Here is a 19,491-nt window from a genome sequence, read left to right as displayed (position 1 = left end):
ATCATTGTGTAACTAAGACAGAATGATCACAGTCGGAAGGAACGCCAGGGTGAGGACAGGTACCATGATGTTCTTTTGGCAGTACAGGAGAATTCACATTTGACATGCTCAAGAAAAAGACACTAATTGAAGCATTCTCTTCATTTATCCACATTTGTCTGTTTTATAATTTCATATGTTGATGAATGATCGATCAATGTCAACAGCGAATAAAGATTATTAGCATATAAATGAATTGAGCCAAAGCTAATTATGTTGGAAACAAAAACTCAGATATTTTAATATCGCTATTTTCAGAGTATAGTATAAAATGAAGAAAAATCTCCAGATAAATCATTAAAGGCATATCTATTCCTGGTTTGTTCCCTAAAGTCGATTTTAAAAAATTAAATAAAAAAAGGAAAATCGGAGAAGAAAATTCAGTTCTCAGTGGAAAGACAACTATGCAAATTATGAAAGAAAAGTCTGAAATATACGTGAAATTTGGGCAAAGTCTTGCAGAGGGCTAAAGAAGACACACATCTCTGCAGACCTTGAGTGTAAGTATGCATACTATGCAACCTGGGAGCCCAACTATCAAGGTCTTGTATGAATCAACCAAATCATGAACACAGGGCAATGTAGGAGTATCTATCTCCATCATGTTTTCACACTGCGGAATGCCAGATGAGGAACAGTTTGCAACCAACAACGCGTGGTGCCTCCTCGACAACCATTTTCAACTTCTCTTTCCTTTTGAAAAACTTTTTTTGGGGGGAGAGGGGGAAAGACTGGCCCTGAGCTAACATCCATGCCAGTCTTCCTCTGCTTTGCCTATGGGACGCCACCACAGCATGGCTTGATGAGCAGTATGCAGGTCTGCACCCGGGATCCAAACCTGCCAACCTGGACAGCCAAAGCGGAGTGTGCAAACTTAACCACTACACCACTGGGGCGGCCCTTGAAAAATTTTTAAGGATTCTGTAATATAGCTAGATATATGTACACAATTCCTAATTGGCAATTATGAAATCCAGTCACCTAAAGATCAGTAAATCCCAAATCCCCCAACACTTTTTAGCATTTTGGAATTCATTCTGAGCTCTAAACATACCTGAGTTAAGAGTCCACGGCAAACGTGGTAATGTGTTCTCAGGCAACAGGCTTAACTGTCCAAGCTTTAGTAAAGAAAATATATACAAATCAACAAAAGGGAAACACAAATCACTAAGTGAATAAAAGAAACAAATGAATGATTAAAACAAAACTAAAGCAGACTGCAAGCTAAGAGTGATTTAAATTCCCAAAGAGATAACTTTGTTGAAAACTCCTCTATGTTGCTAAAGCAGGCGATTTTTCAGCCAAAATCTAAGAGCTTTCTAGAGTGGATCTCTTCTTCCTTATTGGCACAGTCCTTTTCTAAGATTCAATTACACATTCAAGAATATGGGTCCGATGATCTGTTCTTCTAATGCATATTGAGTTTTTACCTTGGGTTCTAATCTATTTCTATCACTTTAAACGCAATCTCTAACTCTTTCTTCCAATATCTATGGCTCTTATTCTCATTTCGTTACATAAATGAATAACCATCACACTTTTCTTTTACCCAATTTTGTATTTTCTTCACAGAATATTTCTGACAATAATTTTACACATAAATGTAAGCTTTATGAGTTCAGGATCTTTGTCTTGTTCTTAGATGAATCACAAGCAGTTTTTATTTACCTCTCTGGAAAAAATTATTTTAAGTGGGAACAATCATACATATGATTCAGTTGTAATAATAAAAATATATTTGACTGGTAAAGAATCTGATGTAATAATATATCAATTAAAAAAAGGTCTGGTTAAATGACTTGCTTAAATAAAAATAAATTGGATTTTGGAGGGCAATAATTGAAGAGTGGTTTTTCTTTATTAATTTTGTTTACAATATACAAGAACTATAAATAATAAATAATAAACTAAAATAATAAATAATAAACTATAAATAATAATAAATAATAAAACTACTGTGATAGAGTGACTCCAATTATACAAAAAATAAACAGGTCTACCATTAGAGAAAAGGAAAATTGCTAAAAGAAAACATCTTTGATGTAATTTATCATGAAGACATAGATAAATACTGGAAAGATTGTGGGAGAATGTACTTTAAAAGAACTTGGTAAGATTTTTTCTTAATGGATTAAACACATTTACTTGATATTCTTGAATAAATTGTCAAGTTCACTTGATGCTGCCAGTCAATCCTTGATTATTCATGTTATTATCAGAATACATCAACACATACAACCAAAGTTTAGTGTGGTAGTAGCTGTGGTTATAACTGATGCACAGAGTGAGTGGAGGCAAGTTAGTCCATGAAGAATGATGGAGCAGATATAACTGACCACTCAAATAGTGAAGAGTAGTTGTTTGGAGAAAATCCTCAGTCCTCAGTCTTCATCATTTAGACAAGGATGATCAGAAGTTGATTCATTTAGATATTCTAATGTCTACATTTTAATTCATACAAAAATAATTGAATACTATTCTGTGCCAGATACAATCATTCATGAGGAAATGCTCTACGGCCTTCATTGGCATTAGAGTCTAGTGAGTGAAAGAAACAATTAGCTAATTACTAAAAAAATCGTTGGGGTCATTCTGAGATGCCACACACCAATGCCTACACCAATATATTTCTGATTGAAATTGAGAAAGAGATACATTCATTTCAACAAGTATTTTTAAATCTGCTTCCTATATGCATTATTTAAATTTTGAACACACCCAAACCAACTACTATTCAATAACATCCTTCTGGGGGAAATGATTATATTAACTAGAGAATAAGATGCAAGAAACAGAAAAATCACAGTTATCTCAAGAAGAGTTAATGAGTTAGTTTTATAAAGACAGAAAAAACTGCATTAAATTATATGTGCTTTTTCCAACTATTTATGTAAGTGGTGACAGACACATTATTTTTATTCGCTTTCTGTCGGATATTAATGTGGGTGTTTTGTGAAAAGCTTTTTTCTGATTGCTTTTTATTTTTATTTTTAAGCACAGCCAGTTTCTAAAGAGAGCTCTGAAGTCACAACTCATTGCATATATTTAGAAATTATTCTAGATTATTTAATACTTAAATTATTAGAATATTCAAATTTAATTTAAAATATACTTTTACTATGCAGAATGGAATTAATATATTAAAATAATTCCTGACTATAATGCCAGACAGAGTAGTATTGAGAGGGCTTAATTTTCTCTTAATCATATTGTGAACATAGACTATTGATCACCTTTCCAAAGTTATCAGTTATATCTGTTTACTTGGTTGTCCCTATTAGCATAGAAGCATATTCTAGGGTATTTTATCTTAAAAATATATAATTAGCATCCCTTGCCGCCTCAAGCATCCCTAGGCATAGCCAAGTTCTAGCATCTAGAGAAGTGAGCCTGGGAGCAGGGTTGAGAAACCTGCACAGTTGGTTAATAGAGAGCTTAAGGCAAAATGAATGTTTTTAATCTTGACTTAAATCTCATATTCCACATGGCTTCTTTTAACACCACTTCACCATGGTCTTAGCAATGGTTATTTGAAAATATTACATTAAAAACATAGTTGGAGATACAGCGATTTTGTGGGGTATTTACACAGATATATACACTGGGCACATATTTATGCTTTGTGTACTTTTCAGCATGTATGTTGCACTTCAATAAATGTTTATTAAAAAATAAAGAATCAAAAAGAGGTTTAGTTATGCCTAAGAATATGAAAGTAAAGAATAATCACACAATCAAGTAAAATAAGGGGGATAAATGAAGAGAGAGAATATATATAAATTTTATTTATGTTCATAATAAAGAATTAATGGATAATGTCTAAAGTTATCAGGACTATTTCTACATAAAATATAGGTATAAATTAACTATTAGAAAAATAAAAGCTTTTCTAATTTTAAATTTATAATAAAATCATATAATTAAGAAAAGAAACTGCAACATGAAACACTTAAAAAGATACAGAACTAGAAAACATAACACATAAAATAATAATGCAGAATTAATATTAGATATATCTATTATATTTACATATGGATGTGGGCTAAACTCACATAGTTTAAGAAAAATGACTGATTTAATAATAAAATAAAATATGACTTTAAGGTGTATAAAATAGATCCAAAATAAAGGAATTTAGTAAGATTGAATAAAAGAGAAAATGAAAAGCTATAACGTGCAAAGGTTAACAAAAATCAGTTGCAAGGGATCCCAATCTTCCTATCAGAGAAATTTAAATGCAACTGGAAATTATTAAACAGTGTATATTTCTATAATTCCTTAAAATGCTAAAAGATCACATTCTTAATGAAGATAAATCAAATAAGAAGTTATGCAAGTCATATGTCGAATTAACTTCTGAAAAGATAAGGATTTCAGGAATGAAACCGTAATTCGTAGTATTATGGTGTGGAGGTGCCAATACCTTGCATTTTCTCTTAGCATAGTTGTCGTTTAATACGGCATGAACCAGACCACTGGATTGCTAAAAATTTTTTCAGGGGATTTAATTCTTATTCACATCATGTAATCAAACTTATCTCACCTCTTACCCCTGCCACTCTCCCCCGCACACAATAAAAAGGCGTCCTAAGGTCCTCTTGCTCTTTCCTAAATAATAATGGCCAGGGTTATTCAGACAAAAATCTGCTTTAAGAAGACTACAATTGGCAAAAAAAAGTAGGCTACAAAGTAGAAAATAAATGCAACATGAAATATATAACATGAAATCAATAGTGGCATTTTCATTTCCTGTTTTGGAGTCTAAGAAACATGCTGAAGGCAGTATTGCTTTAAATGGACCTTGGAAAAAGATACATTTTACAAGGGCTGTACACCTATCACAAAGTAATCATGGAAAACAGAATTCATGTCAAATAATGCAAAAAGTTACGTGGTTCATGATGGATAAATGATTGCTGGGCAAACCCTGGAATTAAAACATAATTATTCTTTGATATGTGACTAGTAATGAAAATTTTACCAAACTATACAATGTTAATATAAGGTTATATTCAAGGCCATTAAGTTCCATACCAAATATCTCCCGAAAGATATACAGCAAAAAGATGCTCAACATTTGTGTAAATATTTGCAATTCAGGAGAACATAGGCAAATTAATGCATTATTATTTAGTTCTACCTCATTTATAATTGAAATTTTCTTAGCTTTGCAATTTGAAACAACATAGAGTTAATCTACTCTCTTTCCCATAGGTTATGCCTATCTCAATGCTTATTAGCGCAATAACCAGTGAATATTTGTGTAAGGAAGGAAGGAAGGAAAGGCTGGCAGCTCAGTATTTAAACAGTTTTCACACGTTGTCTTAAAATTTGTTAAGCATGGAATTGTTTTGAATGACGTCTGTGTGACATGGATTTCTCACCCCTTACCATTTGCATTATTAACTTCTGAATGCTCTTCAGAACTGAAGTTCACAATTTTGGTGATTTACTATGAACTCTGGACTAAGTGAAGCTCGGTCCTTTAAAGCTAAATAGCATGCTTCCTATTAATGAGCAAAATCCTACTGGAGTTGTTTTATGCAACATGGTTGCTGTTAGGTGATTATGTTCTGTGCTGTTTACACTACGTTAATGCAAACAAGATTATGTCAGCTATTTTAGCATCTGCTTTAAATGATTGACTCTTTAAACTTTCCAACAACTGATACCACCACATCCTGACGTCCCTTTCCACTGTTCTATTGTTAATCATATCGCTCATCTATTACTCATGGAATCTCGTTTTACAACTTATATTTAAGGCTTTTAATAATCTTTACTAAATTTTAAAGATTTTATTTTATCCAGTATTATATTTTTGAAATATTTTTAAATCCAATTCTATAAACCTAATAACATAATAATGATATTATTTACCCTTTTTAGTTTTCTGTTGTGAAAAAAAGATTAAGCATGCATTAAATGCTTTCAACCAAAACATTATTAAAACTTTCAGAATTGGCAAAAATATAAACCTTTGATATTCCATTAAATATCCACATCTATTTTAAGCCATGTGCCCACATACCTGGGGGGTGACACTGATTGAATAATGTGTAGTGTTTGTAACAATAATTTATAAGCATAAATTTCACTATATTTATAAAATTAAACCTAATTTTTATTTTTTATTTTATTTTTTTTGCGAGGAAGATTAGCCCTGAGCGCACATAAATCTGTTGCCAATCTTCCTCTTTTTGCTGAGGAAGACTGGCCCTCGGCTAACATTCGTGCCCATCTTCCTCAATTTCATATGGGATGCTGCCACAGCATGGCTAGACAAGCGGTGCAACAGTGCATGCCCGGGATCTGAACCCCGGGCCACCGCAGCAGAGCGCACGCACTTAACCACTACACCACCGGGCTGGCCCCTAAACTTAAATTTTAAAAGCATACTTTAAGACTTTGCCCAATTTATGAACCTTATGATCATTAAAAGATATGCAATTTTTTACGGTTTTCACTTCCATCCCAAGTGTTTTTTAATTTCCAAAGGCCGATGAGTTTTTTCTGTGTTAACAGTGTTTTTGTCAATTGTTCCTGAATTTCCTTGGTAATTGATAAATTCCCTATTATTTATTTTTGTAAAATAGCATTTCTTCCATCACTATCTTTCTAGAGCTACTTCCCTTGCCAAAATTTTTCCAAGAAATTCAGAAATGACACTGCTACCAGACCTTCATTCCCTCAATGATATTTTGTCTACTTTTTCTCCATCTGGAGACTTTTACAAATTAAAAGATTTAGGTCCTAAACTACATCTTATAACTTATTACATGATAAGTTTAAGGCCTTCAGAGTGGGAGAAAATGTTTGTAATGTTGATAACTAGAAAATATAAATGTTGACAACTGTGACAGGTTGCCTAGCTGACTAGGAATATCAAACAAAGCAATTTAATTGGTTCCAGATTTTTCTGAAAGCCTGGATCATTTGACTATGGAACGCATTGCACAGGTTGTCCCACTGTAATGTTTATCATTGTTCTTCCATTAGCAACTCCACCGTATTCCGGTCACGTCTGTGTCAATTTTCTCATCAGAATTTCTCATTAACCCATTGGATTTTCTCTTTGTGATGTGCTGCTTCAAGTCTCTTATACATTTTAATGTTGGGTTGGCTCTTTTTCTCAGTGGTTTGAGGAGCTGTTTATATAGGCTATTTACAAGCATTTTATTAAGTCTATATTTGCTGGTATTGAATCTCTCAGATTTCCTATGAATTAAAATATATTTTTTCACCTTTATGCTGAAGGATATTCTCACCGCATATAATGTCCTATGTTGCCAATAATTTTCTTTCAGAGATTTGAAGATAGCATTTTATTTTCCTCTGCTTTTCTTTTTACTTTTCATAGATCAACTCTTAGACTTTTTAAATTTCTCTTTTCCGCTTAAGCTCTTGTTCAGATTTTCTGTTCTATTTTTCATTATTTGTTGTTCTCTCAAAACTTCGGTTCACATTTTTTCTCATTTTTCGTCCAGTTTACAAATTCTCTCTCTATCTTTGTCTAATATATGTTTAATGCCATCTCTAGAATTCTTCCATTGTTATTGTGTTTGTCAGCTGCAGAATGTGTATTTGGTTCCTTTGTCGGGATCCCAGTTATCTAACAGAATTTTCTATATTCTTCTACTGTTCTGGAATATATTAAATGCAGTTATTTTCAAATCTATATGATAACTCCATTATCTGGTCCCCAATTAGTTTGTCATTAGTGTCAATTTCTTTTCTTGGATTGATTTCATACTGCCTGTGTCCATGTATGCTTGTTTATTTGCTTTTATGTTTGTTTTTCTATTTAATCTATGACATTGTACATGAAAAACAAAATCATGAGATAACTTGAGCCTGGTAGGACTATGTTACATTTCATCAGAGATGATATAAGATTCTTCCATAAATTCCCTCAGTCCAATTAGGAATTTAGATATTTTGAACTCAGTTGTCAGTCTGTGTGAAATCTGGTCTTTTTCTTTCTTTTTTTTTCTTTAATATAGATATTTAATTTTTTCTTTACCATTTTAAGAGTACCTGAACCTGAGAAAACATTTTGAACCTAAGAATAAAGTCTGGCCGCACCCCACTACTATTTCCTCGATCATCTATTGTAAATCAAAATGTGGCAAACAGTAGGACTTTTCCTCTCCTATAGTTCTTTCAGTACCTCAGAGAGGTGCCCAACTCTCATATGGGGAATCTTCACTGCATTTCTCAGTCAATGTCTTCTATTCAGACACTAGGAACCCAATGTACAGAAAATGTGGATTCATCTGCTTCAAACCTCGCATCAAATAACTAACTTTTTTTCAGTGCCCAGAAGACAGATATTGTCTAAGTGGAGAATGGTGAAGTGAGCAGACAAAAATTGGTTACATACTATCCTTTTTGTAAGAAGCCTGTCATGGAATAGATTACCTGAAAATTTAGGCCATATTCTAAAGGGATATTTGAACAGATAGTATAATGGAAGCCATTTCACAGCCAATGATGCAACATTTTCATATCACCTATAAGAAGGGGGCATCTTAAAATTAGTGTTGAGGTCCTTTGATAGATACTGAGGAAGCCAAGTACACTAATACAGTTCACAAAAGTAATGTTGCTATTTTCAATTATTTTCCTTGAGAAACCCATGTCCAGCTTCCCGCTTTTGTTTGCCTTTGTGGTGGTCAAATGTTCTTCTGAGTTTCTTTCAAAAATTATTCCAATTGGATATCACTGTTCCTTAACTAGATTTAGATGCAGTTTTATGTAATAGAGCAGGTTGCTACAAATTCAGGTTTCTGGTTTGGCCATTGAATTTTTATCCAAAGAACTTTTAGTTACTTTATTGTGTCTCTTTATAGGGTGTTCCCTCATACCCACAATGTTTTCCTTTGTATGCTTTCTTGTGGCTTTTCCACAGCCTCCAGTGCCTCTCTTCTCCATCAAGAGTAAGATACCAGTATTGAGGGTTTGAGGAGACACTGCCAATTCTCCGGTTTTTTGGAGAAGCTCTATTAAGTACGATGTTCACTCAAAAAATACTTAGTGGGGCTACAGCTATGCTGAATACCTTTTAAACATTGGATTAGACATTTTGTATCTTTTAGGAAGACCCAAAGTAGCCTCAGTTCAGACTCACATAGAAACTCAGCAGAGGAAGGGACCTCAGAAGTGGTCCCTACATCCCTTGTGGGAGAAGGGAAGTTTAAGACCCCCAGAGGAAATGAAACCTCTCCAAAGTAGCAGTGTATTCAGGGCTGTGTGCCAGACTCCTTGAACCACAGCAGTGACTCACTTGCCAGGAAGCTGATCAAACCAAGATCTAGTGTAAACCCTTGGAGACTGAGCTTTGACCCTCCACCCTCACCCAATGAAAAAATCTCCCTGCTGCCCAGCTTGCCTGGAGGGCTTGTCTGGAGAAGGCATATGGGTGGAATGAGCCAGGGGAATTGAGCCAGGGGAATAAATCCAGGCACCATAAAGCCCAGCTGGATGGCTGGAACAGCCTGTCAGGCTCTGAGCTGAGAGCTGCCCTTCTCCCACACAAACACCATACTATCTAATAGAACTTGTTATGAGGATAAAAATGTTCTATATCTATGCTGTCCAATATAGTACAATATAGTTGCATGTGTCTGTTGAACACATAAAATATGGCTAGTGAAATTGAGGAAAATAGTTAATATAAATTTACATTTAAATAGCCATATAGTATAGAGTAGCTCCATAAATTATTGGCATGTAAAAAAGCAACATCACATAGTGAGTTTTATGAGCAGTTTACAAATATTTTTAAAAACAAAATGAAAAGTACATATTTTTATGAATTCAAATTAATATAGCTCTATCTGGACAAATAAGAGTGGATATCTTTGGATGAAGGGAATTACAGTGATTTTCTTTTTCTGTGTGAAATTGGAGTATATTACTTACATATATTATGGACATATTTAGGCTGAGAATGATTAGTAGTTTCTTTTAGTGGAATAAAAGATGACTGTCAAGGCTTGCTGACTGAATGGGTATATGGTTCAAATGACTATGATAGTTCAAATTATAACTCCCAAACTTTAAATCATATATATGTCTCGATGATAGAAGTCTCAAGTCTATAGAATGAGCTGGCAGAATAATAATTTTTATATGGATGTTTTGAATTTGAAATGACTCAGCCATGAACAGAGGCAAGTGTTGATTATCATTCCAGATTGTTATACCACAGCCATGGGTGCACCAGTGAAATCTGAAGAATAATAATTGCTGACATATATTGATCACCCACTATTGGCGAGATGTTGGTCCAAATTCTTTACCTTTTTTGTCTCCAAGGCAGGCACGTCATTGTCCTTCTTTTATAGATGAAGAAATGGAAGGGGTTAATAAACTTGCCAAAGGTCATAGAGATAGTGAGATAAATGAATGATAAAACTGGCATTTAAATGCAGAGATTCTAGCCAGCTTTAAGAGCTGTATATAATGTCACATACATAGGTTATACATATTATATAAATACACACACGAAGACTCTATGTAGATGGCCAAAAGAGCAGTGTGGCAAAGGGAGAGATTTATGGAGAGAAAAAGAAGGATACAAAGCAGGATAGCTGCAGTTTGTATGAGAACTTATTGCTGCATATGTTAAATGAGAATAAGAAAGTCTGAAAATAGTACATGTTAAAATTACAAGACCACATATTGAACTGATACATTGTGGCATGTTAATAAACCCGTGGAGAAAGAACTGTGTTAAATTTATAGGATTAACTAGGATTAGTGTAGCAGTTAAGAAAAATGAGACAGCACACTCAAATGTTTGCATAAGTAGATGAAATTAAATGCAAAAATAATCAGTAAAAATTGCATCTATGCATTGAAAACGCATTCAAGGACATGCGTTCTGCTTCACCAAACAAAAACAAGGCATTTCCATAATGTAAGCATCACAAAAGTATTTATTTAATCTATTAGTAAATGCTAACTAGAGAAATCAATAGTTATAGAATTTTCTTTTAATTTGTTCTACTTAAATTAATTTTCTCATGTGAATTAAAACAAAATATAATAATCAGATTTTTTTGTACAGTGCTTTTGCCTTGCTAAATTTTAGGGACCAAAATATTCCAGAAATCATACAAATATGTCTCTTTGTTTTAGTGTTATAACAAAGAAAAAGGTAATTTAAAATTTATAAAGTGTATTTATAACATTCAGTGTTTTGGGCAGATAGATAAGGATTTCAATATATATTTTAGTTTTTAAGTGATTAAATAAAGTAGATATATGGAAAAAGTTTGAGAATTTCTCATTGACATTTTATAATATCATATATATATTATTAATATATATATTATAATATCATATATATATTATTAATATATATTAATATATATATTATAATATCATATATTATTAATATATATTATAATATCATATATATTATTAATATATATTATAATATCATATATATTATTAATATATATTATAATATCATATATATATATAAATATAATTTATATCAGTTTTCTAATGTCTGTTATGAAACTCAGACCCTCCTTTAAAAATTCTTGTCTAAAAATAGCAACATCTGATTCATCATGATGTTGGTAGCAGTTGATTGTCCTATTTGTGATTTTCTTGTTTCTTTTTGTGACAGATGATTTTTTTTTAATCATATCTTGGATATCTGTCTATTATGTTAGGACACCCTGAGTTTTTCTTAAACATTTTGTATTAGCAGATAGTCACCCCATTTAGGCTCAGCATGTTAGTCTTGGCCTAGTTTTTGGGCTGTGGTAGTAATGGCAGTTTAATTTTCAGACCTCTTGCAGTGTTACTTTGGTCTACTCGGCTTACCTGGTGCCATTGGGGTTCCCAATGGTCCTTATTGATGCTGCCTGAGTCGGCAGAAGTGGTTTTCCCAAGCTGGGTCACAGAGTGTCTCTACGTGGGAGACGGTAATGCTGGGTCTCCCTTTGAGTCACCCCTAACTGTCCTGATAGTATGTCTTGAGTAGAAGAGGGGAGAGTTGAAATGACAGGAACAAAGAAGCTTTCTAGATCAGGCCACTTGCCGTAGCTGGCTCTCTCTTGCTTTCTTGGTCTACCCGCCTTTGCATCTCTCAATAGGAGAAGGGGGTCTCAGACACAGAAGGGAAGGAGAGTGCTTCCTCTGGCTGCTTATTGTTAGTGGGGATCCTAATTGATTCCTCTCACCATGGTGTCAGGCAGGCTAGGCACACCTAATGTCAGAGGGACTCAGATTTGATACTGGAATGGAAGGAATGGAAATGGAATGAATTCCATTATCTAAATTGTCTTCTGGCAGGAGTCAGAGAACACTGGATCTGGGTGGTCTTCCTATTTTGAGGAGGGGAGAGCACAAGATGCTCTGCTGTGGTGCTGTTCCTCTGGTCCTGATGCCTCAAACCAATTCACTTTTCTTATCTAACTTTTCAGATTTTTCATTTAATTGTCTATTGCATTTTCAGAGTCTATAGTTTTGCTTAATGGGGAGGCACATGGAAAAAGAAGTCTATGCAATCTCGTGCAGATTAGAAGTCCTTGGTAATATAAATAATAGAATTTTACATGACCTTGTGGTAAGGGAAGATTTCTTTAACAAGATTCAACAAAGCACCAAACTTGACTTGATTGCTTAACTGAACTTAATTAAAATGAAGAACTTCTGTTGCACAAAAATACTATGGAGACGATAAATAAGGAAAATCACAGAATGGGAGAAAATGTTTGTGATATCTGATATAGAGTATATTTCTGACATTCAGTTCACATCCAGAGTGTATAATCAACGTTATAAATAAAGAAAGAAAAAAATCTAAGAAAAAACCAATTGGGAAAAAATTGGCCAAAATGAACAAGCACTTTGTGAAAAAAGATAACAAAGTAGACAAAAAGCATAAGAACATTTGTTCTATATTATCAGATATCATGGATATGCAGATTAAAACCCCAATGACATACCACTAGAAGCCTAGAAGAATAGAGAAAATTAAAGAACTAAAAATTCTCAGTTTCATTGAAAATGGACAAACTTTAAACATTGCTAATGGGAATGAATAATCATAAAATCACTTTGGAAACAGTTTCTCAGTGTTAATAAAACAACACACACTTCTACTCTACAATCCAGCAATTCTATTCCAAGGTATATATACAAGGCACAGGAGTGTACATGTGCAAAGAAAGTCAAAAAATCCCTGAAAATTCACAGTTCCAAAATCTAGAACTAACCCAATGTTTATGAGCGAGACACAGGGTGAATTAATTGTATTATATTAAAATAATGGAATGCTTTACATCAATTTAAATAAAACAAAAAATATTAATATATGCAATCATATAGGTGAATTTCACAGTCAAAAAAATGACCAAAGGAAGCCATGTACAAAAGAATATGAGATTCAATTTATGTGAAACACAAGAAAAATATATAATCTATGTTGATAGAACAAAAATGTGTAGTTAATTCTGCTTAGTGGGTATTGGCTGTAAAGTACAACAATGGAATCTTGTGTCCTGGAAACATTCAATATTCTGTATCTTAACCTGGTAGTCTTTATTCAGATTATATTTGTATTAATTTAGACTAATTAAATAATATGAATTAATTAAAATAGTTTATTTTAATCAATTATAATTAGATTAAAATTTGTTATATGATCAAATAATTAAAAGAAATAACATTTATATCTTATAGTCATAATTGATAACTAAAGTTTTATTTTTTTATTTATTTATTTTCTGTGTGTGAGGAAGATTAGCCCTGAGCTAACATCCGTTGCCAATCCTCCTCTTTTTGCTGAGGAAGATTGGCCCTGGGCTAACATCCGTGCCCATCTTCCTCTACTTTATATGGGACATTATTATAAGTATAATTATTACTGCAAAGTAGTGGAAAAAACATTCTTGAACTTCACATCAGGTAGGCTTACCAATAGAATTTTTTTGAATTATCTATTTTGCCAAATAGTTATTTTATATATACTTGTTATAATTATTAAACCCCAACTTGTCCATCATTAATATTTTCTGAGCTTTCCAACAAGGAAATCCCAGTAATTTGAATTTAATTAAATAAATACTATTGAGTGCTCGAGTGTTGTTTAACTGCTGAACACTTGATTCCCTTTGAGTTGTCTGCGCTTGGCTGCTCTTGCCTTTCTACCAGTCGTAAAATGATTCCCAGACTCTCCTGCCCATTAATACATGAAATACTTTATGGTAATTAATTGTTATCTTTGACAGGCTAGCTCAATGATGCATTTCCAGTATATTAATTACTGTCATGATGAGATTTGCAATGAAAGTTGAATACAGTTATTCTCCATTGGACAAATCAAATCAGCTTAGAAACAAATAACCAATCTAGTCAATTACTCTTTAGATGAAAAATATATGTAAGATTACTATATCTAAGAAATTTTGACATTTTTCTAACTATTTTCTAGATATCAGCAATTTGTTATAAATGTTGGAAGTATACTCCAATGCATTTTTCTTATTTAAAATGTATCTTTCCATATTTATGTGGTATAAGAAGTTACATGTTTATACAATCACATTATTTGTCTTTGGTTTTGGCTTTTTTTCTTGCATAAAAGTGAGTTTCCTCTGTACATTTATGTAAACATTCATTCCTGTTGCAATTTTGTAGCTTAATAACATTTAAATATTTGATCCAGATGAAATATATTTTAGTGTAAGGGATGATGCTGGGAATTGCTTTTCTCTTAATTGCATTAAAGACAAGGGGTTATCTATACCTTCATTGGTTTGAAATGACACTTTATTATGTACTAAATTCTCGTGTATTCCTGAGTCTGGTTGAATTTCTTTTTACTTTGGTTTGTCATTCTACTTCCCCAAATGTACAGCATGCTGGATATTAAGTGTAAATATCTGGTAGGAAAATGTCACTCTGTCACAGTGAAGTATTTGTCCAATCTCTTCTTACTTTTTCATTGTCTAGATGAATTGTGGCCATATTTTCCTTGACTTTCAAAGATCCCATAATAGTTTTAATTAAAGTCCTTCTGGATTTACAGGTTAATTTAGAGAGATGAAATCTTTATGACATTGTTTTCCAAACCTAAACAATCTTGCTTTCCTTCTATGTAAGTATGTTCAAATCCTGATACAGAATTTTATATTTGTTCAAACACAGGTCCTGAACATTTAGTTATTTTATATTTATACCTAGGTTATTCTCTTTTATTGCCTTCAGAAACTTATTTTCTGACATGTTATATTTTTCTATTAAGACCTGTAATTAGAAAACCTTGGAAATGTAGTTAAATTTAGTACAGATTTGTGAGTGAAATCATTGAATCTTGAAAGCTGATTGTAACTTTCTTTCCTTACATTTCTCAGCTGGCACTGATGTTAACAACTTCTTAAGACTTCTATGCTCTTTCTATCTAAGTATCTAAAAGGCTTTACAAATGGAATTATGATTTTAAATGCTTAAATTAAATAATGGGTTTATGGACACAGTCCTTGGAATTGCTATCTTAATGAGAGTGAATAACACCAATTTTATGACCCATTAGTAGCCAAATCCTTCATTCTCTTCACCATCATCATTGACATTTTTGTTTTTTTGTATTTTTTCTGTTTTATTACTTCTGAGCTATTTCTATATAGTTTTGAGAAGGGAGCAGACAATCTAAAAGCTCGCAGCACTGAAAGGAAATTATATTAAAAAGTATTATTTGTTCTTACAGAATTGTTCCTGTGTTCACTTCTCAAGCTTTGAGACATTTATAGAAATTTCATGAAAATATTTAGTCTGTTGAGATCAGGATGCTGAAATTTAATGATATTGACTAAGACTAATGTTGGACCAAAAACCAACATACACGTACAAAATAGTTCCTAGTTTTCCATTTACGACATGCAGACTGATTGCTGGTGTCATAGGCTAAATAATGTTCCCTGCCCTCCCCCTGCCCCTGCAAGAATGTCCATGTCTTAATCCCTGGTCCTGTGAATGTTACCTTATATGGCCAAAAGGGACTTTTTATGAGTGATTATAGTTCTTTAGATGGGTTATCTAGAATTATCCTGGATTATCAGGGTAGGCAGACATAATCACAACAATCTTTATAAGACAGACTCAAGAGGAGTCAGAGCCAGAAGAGATGCTGATGTAATGAAGGAAGCAGAGATTATTAGAGTGATGCACTTTGAAGATGGAGGAAGGGGCCACAAGCCAAGCAATGCATGTGGCCTGTAGAAGGTGGAAAAGGCAAGGAAACATATTTTCCCTCTAGAGCTCCTGAAGGAACCAACCTCCCAACACCTTGACTTTAGCCTGGTGTTACTGATTTCTGGCTTCTGGCCTCTGAAACTGTAAAAAAATAAGTTTGTGTTGTTTTAAGTCACAAATTTTGTGACAATTGTTAACAGTAGTAATAAGAAACTAATATAGTTTGATAAAACAAATGTAATCTCTGATCAGGTAAAGACGACATAAACATTGTTGAAGTCATCAAGTATTTTGGTTTCAGAAATCACAAAACCACAATCTGAAGCACTTGTATTTAGTGTGACCAACGATCTTATATTTTTTTCTTGTGCCCTTAACACTAAACTCTCCCTTTTTGCATACAACACTGTTATTACATAATGTACTTTCTTTTCCTATAGAATTTATTTTTAGGCTTGTTGAAATTCCCTTGCAATTTCTTGCTTTGTCAGATCATTCTACCCACTCTCTACCTACTATATTTTAGTAAATCCCCAAAATGTACAAATATTAGTAAGATATTACCAGGATATCTACTCATATACATCAAAGAAAAATGAAACAAATTGTATTTATAATAATTATTTAAACATTAAAAATAGCCAAAGACAAATAATTGTCAGTTAAAATTTATTTTAAAATGTATCTACCTGAAGGTCATGAAAATATTATTTTACTTTTGCTTTAGCAACACACTTACTTTCCGTTTGACATTTATCTCAACAATTCTAGTGGAATTGGTTTTTGTATGTAGTTTGAGTTAGAGGACAAGAATCCAACTTTTAAATATGGCTACCCATTTGATTCAGCGACATTTATTGACAACAAAATCAATATCCTACTATTACACAATACTGCAGTGTTGTGGTTTATCATAAAACACACAATGGGCTTTCAGGTACCCACTTGCCAGTTTAAGAGAAGAAATATTATCATTAATTTGGAATCTCTTTGGATCTATTCCTTATACTAAACTTTTCTTCCTTCGCCCTTTCATAAGTAACTCTTATGCTGAATTTTATATTTATAATTTCTTTCATTTTCATTAGAATTTATCACATATGTTATCTCCTTAATCATTATTATGCTTTTTAGGATATCTAATCTGACAAATGCTGAGAATAGAATCTTATGAATATTTAAAAAAATATTTTTCAATGAAAAGTTATGTAAAATATATACATATTTAAACCTTTCCTTAATTAAAATGATAATACAATGATAATATGCTATTCACCTATCCTTATAGAGCTTTAGCTAGCTTCAGAAGTATATATTAATTTTTCGAGATCATTAACTGACTAATGATGACTATTTTAATAATTAAAAAGAGTGGCATAAATGTCACATAAAGAGGAAAATTACACTTAAATCAATAATAAGGAAATTCACTTTTTTTGCTATACTGCAAATATAGCCATGAATTCTACCCCCTCTCTGTTCCCTGGTACTTTTCCAACATGACACTGCAGCTCCTCATAAAAGGGATGTAATCTTTTTAATTAACTGTTGAACCTACACTTGACCATGTCAGTTGCTTTGGCCAATGGGATAATAATTAATACTATGGAAGGAATGGCTTGAAATCTTCTTGTTCATCTGGGCTTGCTCTCTCGCTGCTCTTGGGATCAACTGAAACACCAGAAGAACCATTTAGAACTTTCCAGGGGAGCGCAGCTCTAACTACTGACCCATGGAATCCCGAGATTTATAAGTGGCCATTTTTAAAGTCACTAAATTAAACATGGCTCTTTACTCTGCAAAATATAGCTGACAAAATTTCCCTCAAATTTATAGATTATTTAGCCTGTAAATGCACCTCCTGCAAAATACTTAAATATTTGATAAAATATAGCAATGCATATACTTTATGTGAATGGGCTTGCAAGAAAGGAAGGGAAATCATGAGACCAAAAGAGTAGGATGAAGAGAAATATAGAATGCAAGTGAGCTAAATCCAGCAGCTACGATGAGGGGATTTGAAGATCTCAAGGAACCCAGAGGATTCCTTTTTATGTTTGTTTTCATTTTCTACAGAGGACAATATACATGTACCTGAGCCTGCAATATGGGAAATTGCTGCAGTGCAGAATGACCCCAGCATAAAACTGAATTCCCCAAGAGCTATACCTTCAGCAAAAGGATAAACTAGATTATGCTTCTCCATGACACCTCTGAGAATTCATAACTCCAGCTGGCTTTCACATAGGACTTGAGCTGTATTCCATGTCATGGTGCAAGTAATCGTAAACTTAAACATGAATTTGAAGTAGTACCAAGTGGCTTAGTGCCTACATGTGTTTCACAGAACCAAATGGATCTCTCTATCAATAAATTCACCCTAAAACCAAATTAAAAAATAGAGGAAAGACTCAAAAATGCAAGAAAGGCATTAAAAGATTATTAAAATATAGGCATGGATATTTGAAAAAAATAGAAATTTTGGAAATAAATACTGAAGTTAAAAATCATTAAAAATAAAAATAACAAAAATTAAAATCTCTGTAAATGAGGTTAACATACTAGACACAGCTGAAGAGAGATAGAGTGACTAAAGAAAAGTTTAACAAATTACCTTAAATTCAGTTCAGAGATATAAAAAATAAAAATTATTTGACCCATCTCTGTATTCCTGCAGTCCCCAACTCATGTCCATTCATTTCATGGACCTGGGTGGCCATCTCAAAGGAAAGCACCAAAAGATCCACTCGGTGGTTCCAATCACCTTCTGAACATGGAAGAGGTTCTTCTGATGGCATCAATATGTTCTACTTTAATGTGACCCTTAAATTCCCATAGAGATTTCCATAGAGCCATGCTCCATGGGGGCATTCCTTTAATAGGCTAGGTTTCCATTGCCCTCCTGACTGACCATATGGCCGGGCCACTGGCCATCACCTACGAGTTTGTAAAACCTGAAACATAGAGGTTTTACCATTGCTCAATTTTTCCATCATTGCTAGGAAAACAACATGCAATTCAACCCTCTGGGCTTATCTGTTTTTACCTTCTTTGATCAGAGTGGCAGCCTTCCAAACAGGATGCTGTCCATTCACCTTGGAACTTCCATCCACAAACCGAGCAAGTCTTGTTGGTCAGTCAAGAACAGCTTATAGGGCACTGCCCAAGTGAAGATAGAGTCTGGCAGATCCTACACAGTTTCCAAGTCAGTCCTTGGAAAGATCTTTGGAAAGT

The sequence above is a fragment of the Diceros bicornis genome, chromosome 38 (genome assembly GCF_020826845.1).
Source record: "Diceros bicornis minor isolate mBicDic1 chromosome 38, mDicBic1.mat.cur, whole genome shotgun sequence".
Taxonomy (NCBI): Eukaryota; Metazoa; Chordata; class Mammalia; order Perissodactyla; family Rhinocerotidae; genus Diceros; species Diceros bicornis.
This window is presented reverse-complemented; position numbering follows the sequence as displayed.